Source organism: Nomascus leucogenys, chromosome 18 (genome assembly GCF_006542625.1).
Source record: "Nomascus leucogenys isolate Asia chromosome 18, Asia_NLE_v1, whole genome shotgun sequence".
NCBI lineage: Eukaryota > Metazoa > Chordata > Mammalia > Primates > Hylobatidae > Nomascus > Nomascus leucogenys.
Genome location: NC_044398.1, coordinates 78995211 through 79005754, shown reverse-complemented (window position 1 = coordinate 79005754; position 10544 = coordinate 78995211).

Sequence of the window (10544 nt, the reverse complement as noted above, 5' to 3'; positions counted from 1 at the left end):
AAACCTTTAAATTTTCTTTTAAAAATAAGTTTTTGGTGACTGTAAAAGCAGTCCTGGTTTGATGCAGCAAGTTGGTAATATGAACTGCGATTCTGCTGCCTAGAGATAGCCACTATTAATAGTGTATTTCCTTCCAAAAATATGTAAAAACCTATGATAGTTCTACTTGTTTTATTTTGCGTCTATTCTTTTCCATTAACATGTCATGAGCATGTCCTCAGATTACCTACTAATCTAAAAGGTGGCAATTTAAATAACTGTGTAATTTTCTATAGTGCGAATTCTCTTATTGTTTATGTAGATGTCTAACTATTCACCATTGTAAATAGTTCTGTGGCATGCATATTTCCTTCCTTACGATTTTCTTAGGGCAGATGCCTGGGAGTAGGGATACTAAGTCAAAGGTGATATATATTTTGAAGGATTTTGATAACTATGTTACTGAACTGTTTTCCAGAAATGTACCAATCTGCACTCCCATCAACAGTGAATGAGATCATTTTCTATTCTTAACCCGTCGCCCCTTGTTATTTTGGTTTCAACTCACTGGTAGTTTCTCTTATGTATCCTAATTTCTTTATCCATGTGAAGATGTCCTGCACTGGTTGTGAGGGAGATGGTTTTCAGTGAGAGGAAAACAATCAATCGTCTTTGGTATTTCTTTAATTCAGTTTCTCATTTTTGAATTTAGAATCTACCACGAAGCACATGTATTTTCCTTTGCATCTATAGAACAGAGATTTAAATACGCCTGTGTCTGGCTTGCTGTAATCATAGGAGGCTTTTCTGATTTTGCTACTTATATTTTTTCTGCTTTCTCAGAAGGAATCTTTTTCCATCTTGCTCTTCATCTATAGCCCTTGGCTACATTGTTCCAGGAACCAAATTCTTTAGAGACTGCCTCTGACATAGAATTTAAAGTGACAATATCCCTTCAAACAGTAGAAAATTGAAAAGAAAATTAACTGACTTCATTATGGTTATGGTTGCAAAATGTTTGGCTGGCTAGGCTTACAGGTTTAGTTTCTGACTCTGGAGTGGAATGTTTCCCTGTGAGGAACTGTTTTATGCGTTGCTTAAGGCTTGGCGTCACTGGCATCTGTTGTAACCAACAGGAAGCATTAGCCTTGCCTGGAAAAGACTTGGGGACATCTTCATGCTTTTCTGTTAGGTCTGGTCCTGTACTTGGGATTTCCAGACTTGGGTCAGTGAATCATGGTGGGGGTGATGGTGGAAACTTTTGTGACTAGGAGACAGACTGTGTGCATCTGCTAACTCCAGCCTCCACTGACGTCTGGTGCCCAGTGAGACAGGCAGATGTGTGTTGCAGTCAGGGCTCTCCGAGTGCACCAGGCCTACATGGCCAGAGCCCTTTCATTAGGACCCAACTTCTCTCTGATGTCAAGTTTCTGTTTTTCCATGGGCCTTTGTATGTCTCCACAAGACATGAGAGAAAAGTTCATGCGAGATTTTAATCCCAAATTTTCTCTTAGTCTGATACCTGAAGCAGAGGAGGCACTCTACTGGATTCATAGTTAGGGTAGAGGTACAGTGCCTCAGTTCTTTACAACTGAGGCTACAGATCTCATCTTGGAGGCAGAGTCATTTTGCCCATGGCTGTAGTCATATGAGCACCACATCTGGCATGTAGCCCTAAGAGGACGGACCATGGTGAGCATGGACTCTACTGAAGGTCCCATTCTTTCTGATATTCCAGGGAAGGAGCTCTTATTCTCATCTGTTCTGTGTGAGCCCAAGACCAACACAGCTGGTCTCAGACATAATCACATCCATGTTGATATAAGAATGTGTTCAAATAAGCAATCTGTAGTTTGGAGATTTAATGAACCCCACAAAAACTATCCTCTGTTCCCTGCACCATGGCTTTCCATGAGCTAAATATGCTAAGATCTTGCTCTTGGGCCATGACAGTAATGTTATGTCAAAAATTGTCCTGGGTCCAGCTACGCCATACTCTTTTTGCCTACCTCTTCTAGACTGGAGAGGAAGGTGAAAGGAAATGTTTTTGTCCAGAGAACAAGGGCAGATTTGGACCTAGTGTTTGTTAAATGAGAGGTAAGGGAAAAGGACTAGGGGGAGGAAGAGAAGTCTTGAGTCAGGGTTCTTGGGTCTTTGTTGCTTATTTTGAGCCTACTAGATGTACAAGTCAATAAAGGCAAAGCAATAGTAGGATTAAATAAGGGCTCAGAGAATCCGAGCAGTGTACACAGTCAATAGGGAATATTTGAATTCAAGATTGAAACAATTATTATTTTCTATTTCTATACTCCCTTCCCCTCTCCTTTTTCCTAGTAAATGCAGGATAAAACTCACTTCAAAAATCCCTTGAATAAACACTAGTGTTATGGCCTCTGGTGAAACAAGCCTGTGGGTAGTTGGATTATAATTAGAAACAAAATGAGTCTAATGGGAGGGGGAAAAAAAGGAAAATTTGAAATTTGGAATGGGGCAAAATTTGGATCAGAGTATAATGCTCTGGTAGATATCAGATTGGATAATACAGAGAAGAGGACAGAAGGAAAGAAAGAAAATGTTTAAAAATAAATTAATTGCAGCCACATAACAGATCCTTTAGCAAAATTAGAAGCAGCCTGAACCAACACAACACACAACTCTAAATTAATAGACTATGTTCAGCTTAATGGCTATGCAAGCCAAGGAAGCAATACAATGGTGAGTCACTTAAAATGAGGCATTATTTTTTCTGGAACAAAGAAAAGAAAAGAGAACAAAAGGGTTGAAAGACTAAAATGAAGATAAAAAGTTTAGATATGTGCATCCAAAATCCTGAGGGGTCTAGAAGCATTCCAAAGCAAGACGGAATGAACAGTGAGAAGTGAGAAGAATGCACTTAAAGAAATGTTTTTGTGATTGTTTGTCTTATTTTGGGCTTCACAACGAATGTAAAAGACAAGTCTCAGGAAAAGATGTAATTCTATGGAAGAAAAAAGATAGAAAATAACATTACCCAAATGAAAACAGATGAAGATAAAGATCATTTCTTGAACAATATCTTCACATCATGGCTGGGCAAAGTGGAAAGAGATGGAAAACTGGTAATTATTGCCAGCAGATTTAAAATATGTATTTAGGCAGTAAATTTTTTATTATTTTGTTTCTTTATTTTTAATTTTGCAAGTATCTCATGAATACATTTTTAAAAAATAACAATTGAAATGATGCAGTCAAAGAAAAAGTTCCTCCTTTGGCCCCACCAAATCCCACTTTCCTGTCCGAAGAGTTTATCAAAAAACATACAAGAAATAACAAATCTGGAAGGTCATAATTTTCTCAATAAGAAAAATATATGCTAGCTATGCCTTGCTACTCTTATTATGCTCAATTTTGATTATCAGGCAACTTTGAGTATAAAATTTCTAGTATTGCTATTTCTCTTTTGAATTTTATGATGCTAAAATGTTCTTGAAATTAAAATGTTCCACCCCTTCCCACTCTTCAAATCCCCATCTGTTCTCTTGTGAGCACAAGACCCACACAGCTGGTCTCAGGCATGGTCACATCCACATTGATATAAGAATATGTTCGAGTAAGCAATCTGTGTTTTGATGATTTAATTAATTCTACAAGACACCTAAAAAGTGCCAGGTGGAAGGACACAGATAAATAAGACAGGATCCAGCCTTTAAGGAAATCCTGGCATAACACTAAAGAAAACTCAATATTTTTATCCAGCAGAAGCTGAAACTGAAGTGATTAGTGCCTAGGCTTTGGAGTCATGCAGATCTGGGTTCGAATCCAGCCCTGCCACCTATCATTTCCATGACCTTTAGAAGATGATGATATTGACACTTCATAAGATTCTGTCATGCTTTGCCTTTTCGCAATGCTCCATACCACCTCACACTTTATGGCTACAGATTCTATCCCTCTGGCCACAGAAGTGGGCCCAATATAGGTCAGTTAGTGTTTATTACCTCTGGTCACAGCGATTGGTTCAGAGATGGACACAGTATCTAATCTGGGCCAATCAGATTCCTTCTCTGAGATTTTATCTTTTTCTATCTGGAGCTAGAAGGGAAGAACTTTTTTTCTTTTGGATGATGAGGCTTTGAGCAAGTAATTTCAAGGGTGCCTGCAGCCATTGTTTCAGTGTTATGTGAACAGAGAATAAAGCAATTGAAAAATATTATTTTATTATGTATTATTTGAAATAATAATATATATGTACATGTCTGTGTATAAACACAATAACCCCTCTCTTTAGAGGTCATTACTATCCTGAATTTTGTGTTTATCACTTCTTATCACAAGTATAGATATACCTAAACAATTTATTGTTGAGCATTTTTTTGAACTTTATAAATAATATACTCTATGTTGTCTGCTTCATTCCACTACATGGACAAAAAAAATTAAGAATTTTGACTATCTCAAGTTGTTCGTGAAGTCTGAAGTAATGGGAACTCATATCTCCTATAGAAATGTAAATTAAGACAACAACTCTGGATAAATAATCTGGCATTATCTTGCAAAGCTGAATATGAAGGTAGCCTAAGATTTTGCAATTCCATGTCTAGGTATATGCTCTGGAAAAACATTTGCTCACGTACTCTGCAGACATTTATAATGACTTGCAGAGTCTCTCTTGATGAGGAAGAAAAAAAAAAGAAAGTAAGCCAAATGTTATTGATGGGAGGATAGGTGACTGCATTGTGCATTCACACGGCAGAGTAGTATGCAGGAGTGGATATGGAGGAGCCACAGGTACACTCAACAGTGGGAACAGATCTTAGAGGTAATATTGAGGAAGAATAAACTATTTTCAGGAACAGTTGGACTCTGTGGAGAGTTTTATATGCTGTCCTCTTGGACCTTAGATCAATAACTGGCCCTGACGGCAGCCCGCTTTTAGGCCATCGTACAAGCAGGGAGCAGAAGCGGAGCTGGGCAGTAGTAGTCACTGTTCCAGAACCACCATATTAGTCAACCTAGGGAAGGGAGAGCAGTGCAGAGTGAAAATATTCATCTTGGTGATGAGGTTGACAGCCACCCTTTGCCTGAACATCTGGACTCCTGAACTGAGTTGGCTCAGAGGGCTAGGGAGTAGACAGTGAGGGATTTTTCTTTTGCTTCAGGATCGGAAACCTGTGACCAGCTCTTTCCAGTTCTTATCTGGGTAGTCTATATGGTCTGACCCAAAAGGCTTTTAATTACTGATTTAGTGTCATTGATACCATCTTTGAGATGAGTTGATGAGTTCCTGATAGCTTCTGGAAGGAGCCTTCCCTGCTGGGTCCTTTTGGGGGTCTATGTAGTAGTAAGCTGGTCATTTTGGGCTTCTCCTTGGAAATTGATTTAAACAACCTCTCCTTTTGCGATCTTAGGTACAGCACAAAGGCAAGTTTAGAATTTATTTTCAACATATAACATTTCATCAAGTGGAAGGGGATGAAGAGAAGTTGGTTAAGGAGTACAAAAATACAGTTAAATGGAAGGAGTAAGTTCCAGTATTTGGGAAGAATTGTCATGCTCTCAACACAAAGCAAAAATAAATGTTTGTGGTGATGGATATCCCAGTTACCCTGACTTGATCATTATACATTGTATCAAAATGTGACATGTACCCCAAAATGTGTACAACTATTGTATATCAATAAAAAAAGAAAAAAACACCGTTAGTTGATCGAGAAAAAACAGCTAGAGATGAAAAGAAATTGGAGAATGATGGGTTATCTGCACGTTTGATGGTGAGAAAAATTGGGAGACCTGTAAAATATAATTAAATGGGAAATGTAAAAAAAACATATTGTTTTACATTTTAACATCTCTAAAAATAAGGATTTATCTTACGATTGACAGCTTCTTAACCATTATGAAAGGTGGCATTTTTTCTTTCTTGATGGTACCTAAAATAGATATCCCACAATCAGTGGTGTCTTAGACTTGATTAAATAAGGTATATTTACCTAATACAAATAATCTTCTTTTGTTCTTTTGCTAGTAATTATTTTTATACATAATAATCTGCACATATAAAGAATATCCACTCAACATTCATAAATTAGAGGTTGAGTCATTTCTATGGTTTTGTAGTGGCTGGTGGAGGAAGGGAGGGAGTGTCTTCACAACGTCTCCACTGTCCTGTTCAGCAACAAGGAAGAGGCACTGCCGGAAGACAGCAAGGGAGCGAAAGGGAGAAAGAGAGAGAGAGAAGACAGTGCTTCCTTGATTTTCTGATTATACATTTTGCCCAGGGTTCCTTGAGTTTTAATAATAAAATCCCTTTTGCTTGTTTCCAGAAAGTTTCTATTTCTTACAATCAAAGGATCCCCTATTTCAAACACTTAGCACCCTACCCAGTATTTAGTGAGTTCTCTTCATGTGCTTGTTGTTTTCTTATTGTGCTAAGGGATTTATTGAGATTCATCAAAAGTCCTTGGAGAATAGAAAGGAAAGTAGGAAGAAGGTAATGATGTAGTCCCTAGCTGGTGCAATTGTGGAGGATCTTAAAAATGGGTGATATTTGGACAGGTAGAAGTGGAAGCCAGAGAATCCATACAGAAGGAATAGCCAGAAAAAGCAAATGGGAGGGCTTCATTGGGGAGGGAGGAATTTGGGAGCTGGGATAAGGTGCATTTTGGAAAAGATGCTGGGCTTGGCTTAGAGGGGCTTCATATTCTACATGATGTGATTTTCCTCTGTTCGGAAAGGTTTTCAGGGGAAGCAATAGGGACCAAGAGACAGCTTTCTTTTTTCTTTTCTTTTTTTTTAACCAGAAAAGTGACAACTTAAAAACTTTCTTTAAACATATCACTCTGACACCAATGTGTAAGATGAAGTAGAGAGGAATGGAACTGTACTGGGAGGCTCTGACAGTTGGGCCGGGTGAGAAGAAATGAAGGGGAAGTGTGATATCAATATTCCCTTTCCGTGTGACAATAAATGGTGGACGCAAAAGAGTGAACATGTAAATGGTCTGTGTGAGCAGCCTCATAATGATAATGAAAATGGCTCGCTGCTGCGTAGCTGATCTCCTCCACACATGTGTGCTGTTATATTGACTTGATGAGCAGATGGATCATGGCCTCTACTCCTTCCCTCAGCTCTCCATGTTTGCTCACTACCTGGTCTTACCCTTTTCCCTTCCCATTCCCAGTCTCTTTTATCCAAATTTAAACAGCAGATTTTCCATTTCTTCCTAGTGATGCTGCACGTTTAATCAGACCATTTCAGACATTCTGTGAGTACATGGCCACACAGAGTAATCTGGGAAGAGCCTAAAACTAACAATTTACACAGGCTGAGTTGGGACCTTTTTTCCTTTACTGTGGCATTTTGACAGCAAGAAAAATGACATGAGGATAGCACTTATTGATTCACAAAAGGCCTTCCTTGGGAATGTGGATGCAAATTCAGCTGTGCAGTCTAGACAAATCTATGTCTATTTGGGAGGTAAAAAGCTATAGTATTATAGATGTTGTCACTGAAATTGACCTAAGAGAGATTCTGCTTTCTCAGTGGACAGTGCAGAAATAATCCATGGACATATTTGACTCAATGAATATTGTTATAAATAGTATTGAAGATGGTATTTTACATTTGGGAGAATAACTCTTACACAGTGGAAGTTAGGGAAAAATAAATTGGGAATGTACTGCACAGTTCTGGCCATGTGGTCATTTTAATGATGTAGTAAAAATAGAGACGGAGCAAATGAGTCCTTTATGAGGATGGGCTGACTACTTAATGCTCTCAATCTGGAAGGATAAAGGTGGAGTAGGATGTGATAAAAATTTACAGTGTCATGAAGGAAATGAATCAGGTGAGAATATTTTCCTCGTAAAAAACAACTCAGAAAAATAAGAGCAAAGAATACATACTGAAGGTAGTTTTAAGAGAAAAACTGTGGCTTTATATATTATTCTAAGAGATAGGTCAAAATATGGTAGAATTTAAGAAGGGCTTAGATAAACTCAAGGGTGTAGGACTTGTAGTGGGCATGTGTAAGAAATAGGCCATACTTTTTGTTTTAAATCAGAATAACAACATATATTAATTGTAGAAAAATTAGAAAAATTATATAAGCAAAATTTTAAATAGCTTAAAAACCTATAATTTCTTAAAAATAACTTTTGATATTTTGATGTACATCTTCAAGACTTTATTTTTTTCGTTTATGTATTTAACTTATCCAAATGGGCTCAAACTAAAATAAGCAAAGTTGCAATTTGCTTTTTCAACTTGATATTTCGTGACGTTCTTTCCATGTCCGTAAATTTAGAGCTACACAAACATTTCAAATGACTGCTATGTGTTGCTTTGTACTGATGTGCTATAATTTCCTTGACCAATTCCATACTGCTAAAATAATTCTGGGTTTTTCTATATGTTTATCTTCTATGTTTATAATACTTTTCTCATCTTAAAAATGTCCCATTGGATCTTAAATGAATTACATTAAGTTTACAGATTAATTTGGAGGGAATCTTTACAATATTCAGTGATTTTATCTAGAAACAGTATATCTTTTCATTTTTCAAGTCTTTATATGTCTAATTAAAATTTTCTTATTTTATGAATATTTGTTCTGCATATTTCTTATTAACTTGATTATTGGGTCCACAGCATTATTATTATTACTTTTTACTCCTATTGTGAATGGTTTTCTCCCATTATTCTAGCTGCTTATTTAGGGCATATAAGAAAACTATTGCTTTTAAAATATTTTATTGTTTTAAGTGGACACCCTGACAAACTTTCTTACTGATTCTAGCTTTTTTTTCAGTTGTTTCTCTTAGGTTTTCCAGTTTAACCAATCAAATCATCAAGAAATAATGATAATTTTCCTCTTCTTTTTCAATATTGATACTTTTATTTTATTTGGGTACATTTTAATTGTCACATATTTCTAGAGTGATGCTAAATATTAGGTGTATGCCTGTCTTGTTTCTCATTCTAATGGGGATGACTTTATTATTATATCTTTAGTTTATTATATTAGTAATTGCCGGGCATGGTGGCTCACACCTGTAATCCCAGTGCTTTGGGAGGCAGAGGCGGGCAGACCCCAATCAGTTTTTTACATCTTAATTTTTAATGCTTAATTTTTACTGTTTATTGCTTAATAAGAATATTTATGTTATAGATTTTCTACTGAGTGTATCTTTGGCCAAACATCACATAAACCATGGAAAATATGATGTGATGCTAATAGTATTTTCTTCAGAATTTGTACTATTTTGCTGACCAAAGAGTTTAGAAGAGTACTTTTTAATTTCTAAGTATCTTGATTTTTTTGTCTATTATTTTGTTTTTAATTTCTGGTATTATAATTGTATTATTCAATTTAAAAAATATTCTTACTTTTGACTATTTGATCTTCCAATGGAATGTGAAATCTTCTACTATGGTAATAATTCTGTTAATTTTCTCTTGCATTTTTAATAGTTTTAAAAATATTTCAGTGCTATACTTAGCTTTTACATATTCATTGTAGATTTTACTTTTTTCTGTTTGACAAATTTGTCTAATTTAATTATTTTTCTTGGCTTCGATGCTGTTTTTTTCATTAGTAGTATTCTTGTTTTGTTTGCATTTGCCTGGCATATCCTTGCTCATCTCTCTTTTTTTTTTAACTGTTTCATATCATTTTGCTTCAAATGTGTGCCTTGTAAACAGTATATAGTTGAATTTTATTTGTTGATCCAGTGTGTCTTTATCTTATATGAGTAGATTTTATCCCATTCACGTGTATTGGTCTTATTTCTGTCATTCTATTTTATATATTTTTTCAACTTTTTTCTCTCCTGCTCTCTTTTTCTTTTTCCCCAACATTGTTCTACCTAACCCTGGTCTTTTTCCTGCCCTCCTACTGTGTATTGTCTGAAAGTTACTTATTTCTAGTCTCCCAGTAGTTATTCTTAATTATTTAAAGAGTATAAACTCATATTTGTCTATCAGGAATAAAATGACATTCCCCATGTAAAATGAATGATTTATCACATCTTCATTCCTTCTTCCTTCTTGCTTTCACCCCACCAACCCTTGAGATCCAAATAGCCAAATTCAAATAAATCTTGTTAATCCTTTATTCTCTTTAATTTCTCCACAGCATTTGACTATGTTGAACCCTTTAGATCCAGATTATTTTTATTAACTTCTTTTCTACATTAACAAATATTTCTAAAATAATTATTTTTAGCATTTGTATTAAGTTTCAAAATCTTTCGCAAATTGGTTATGTAGACATTAATGGTAAATTAATAGAAATTGGTTTCATTGCCCACTGTCATAATTTTTATATTGGAACATACTTATATTTGAGTTCTGTTTATGAATTTATTTCCTAGCATGCTGGAATATTCTTCCAAATAAATTTGTCAAAAGACGATGTGATTAATTTCCTTTCTGAATTCTTATATGTTTGATTAGCTGCTTATATAATTGTGGACTTCAATGTTTAACTTATCCTCAAAATTCTATATACATTGCTTCATTATCTTTCATATTTAACACATATGTAAAAGAATGATGGAAAACTGATTTTTTTTTTCGTTACCTGT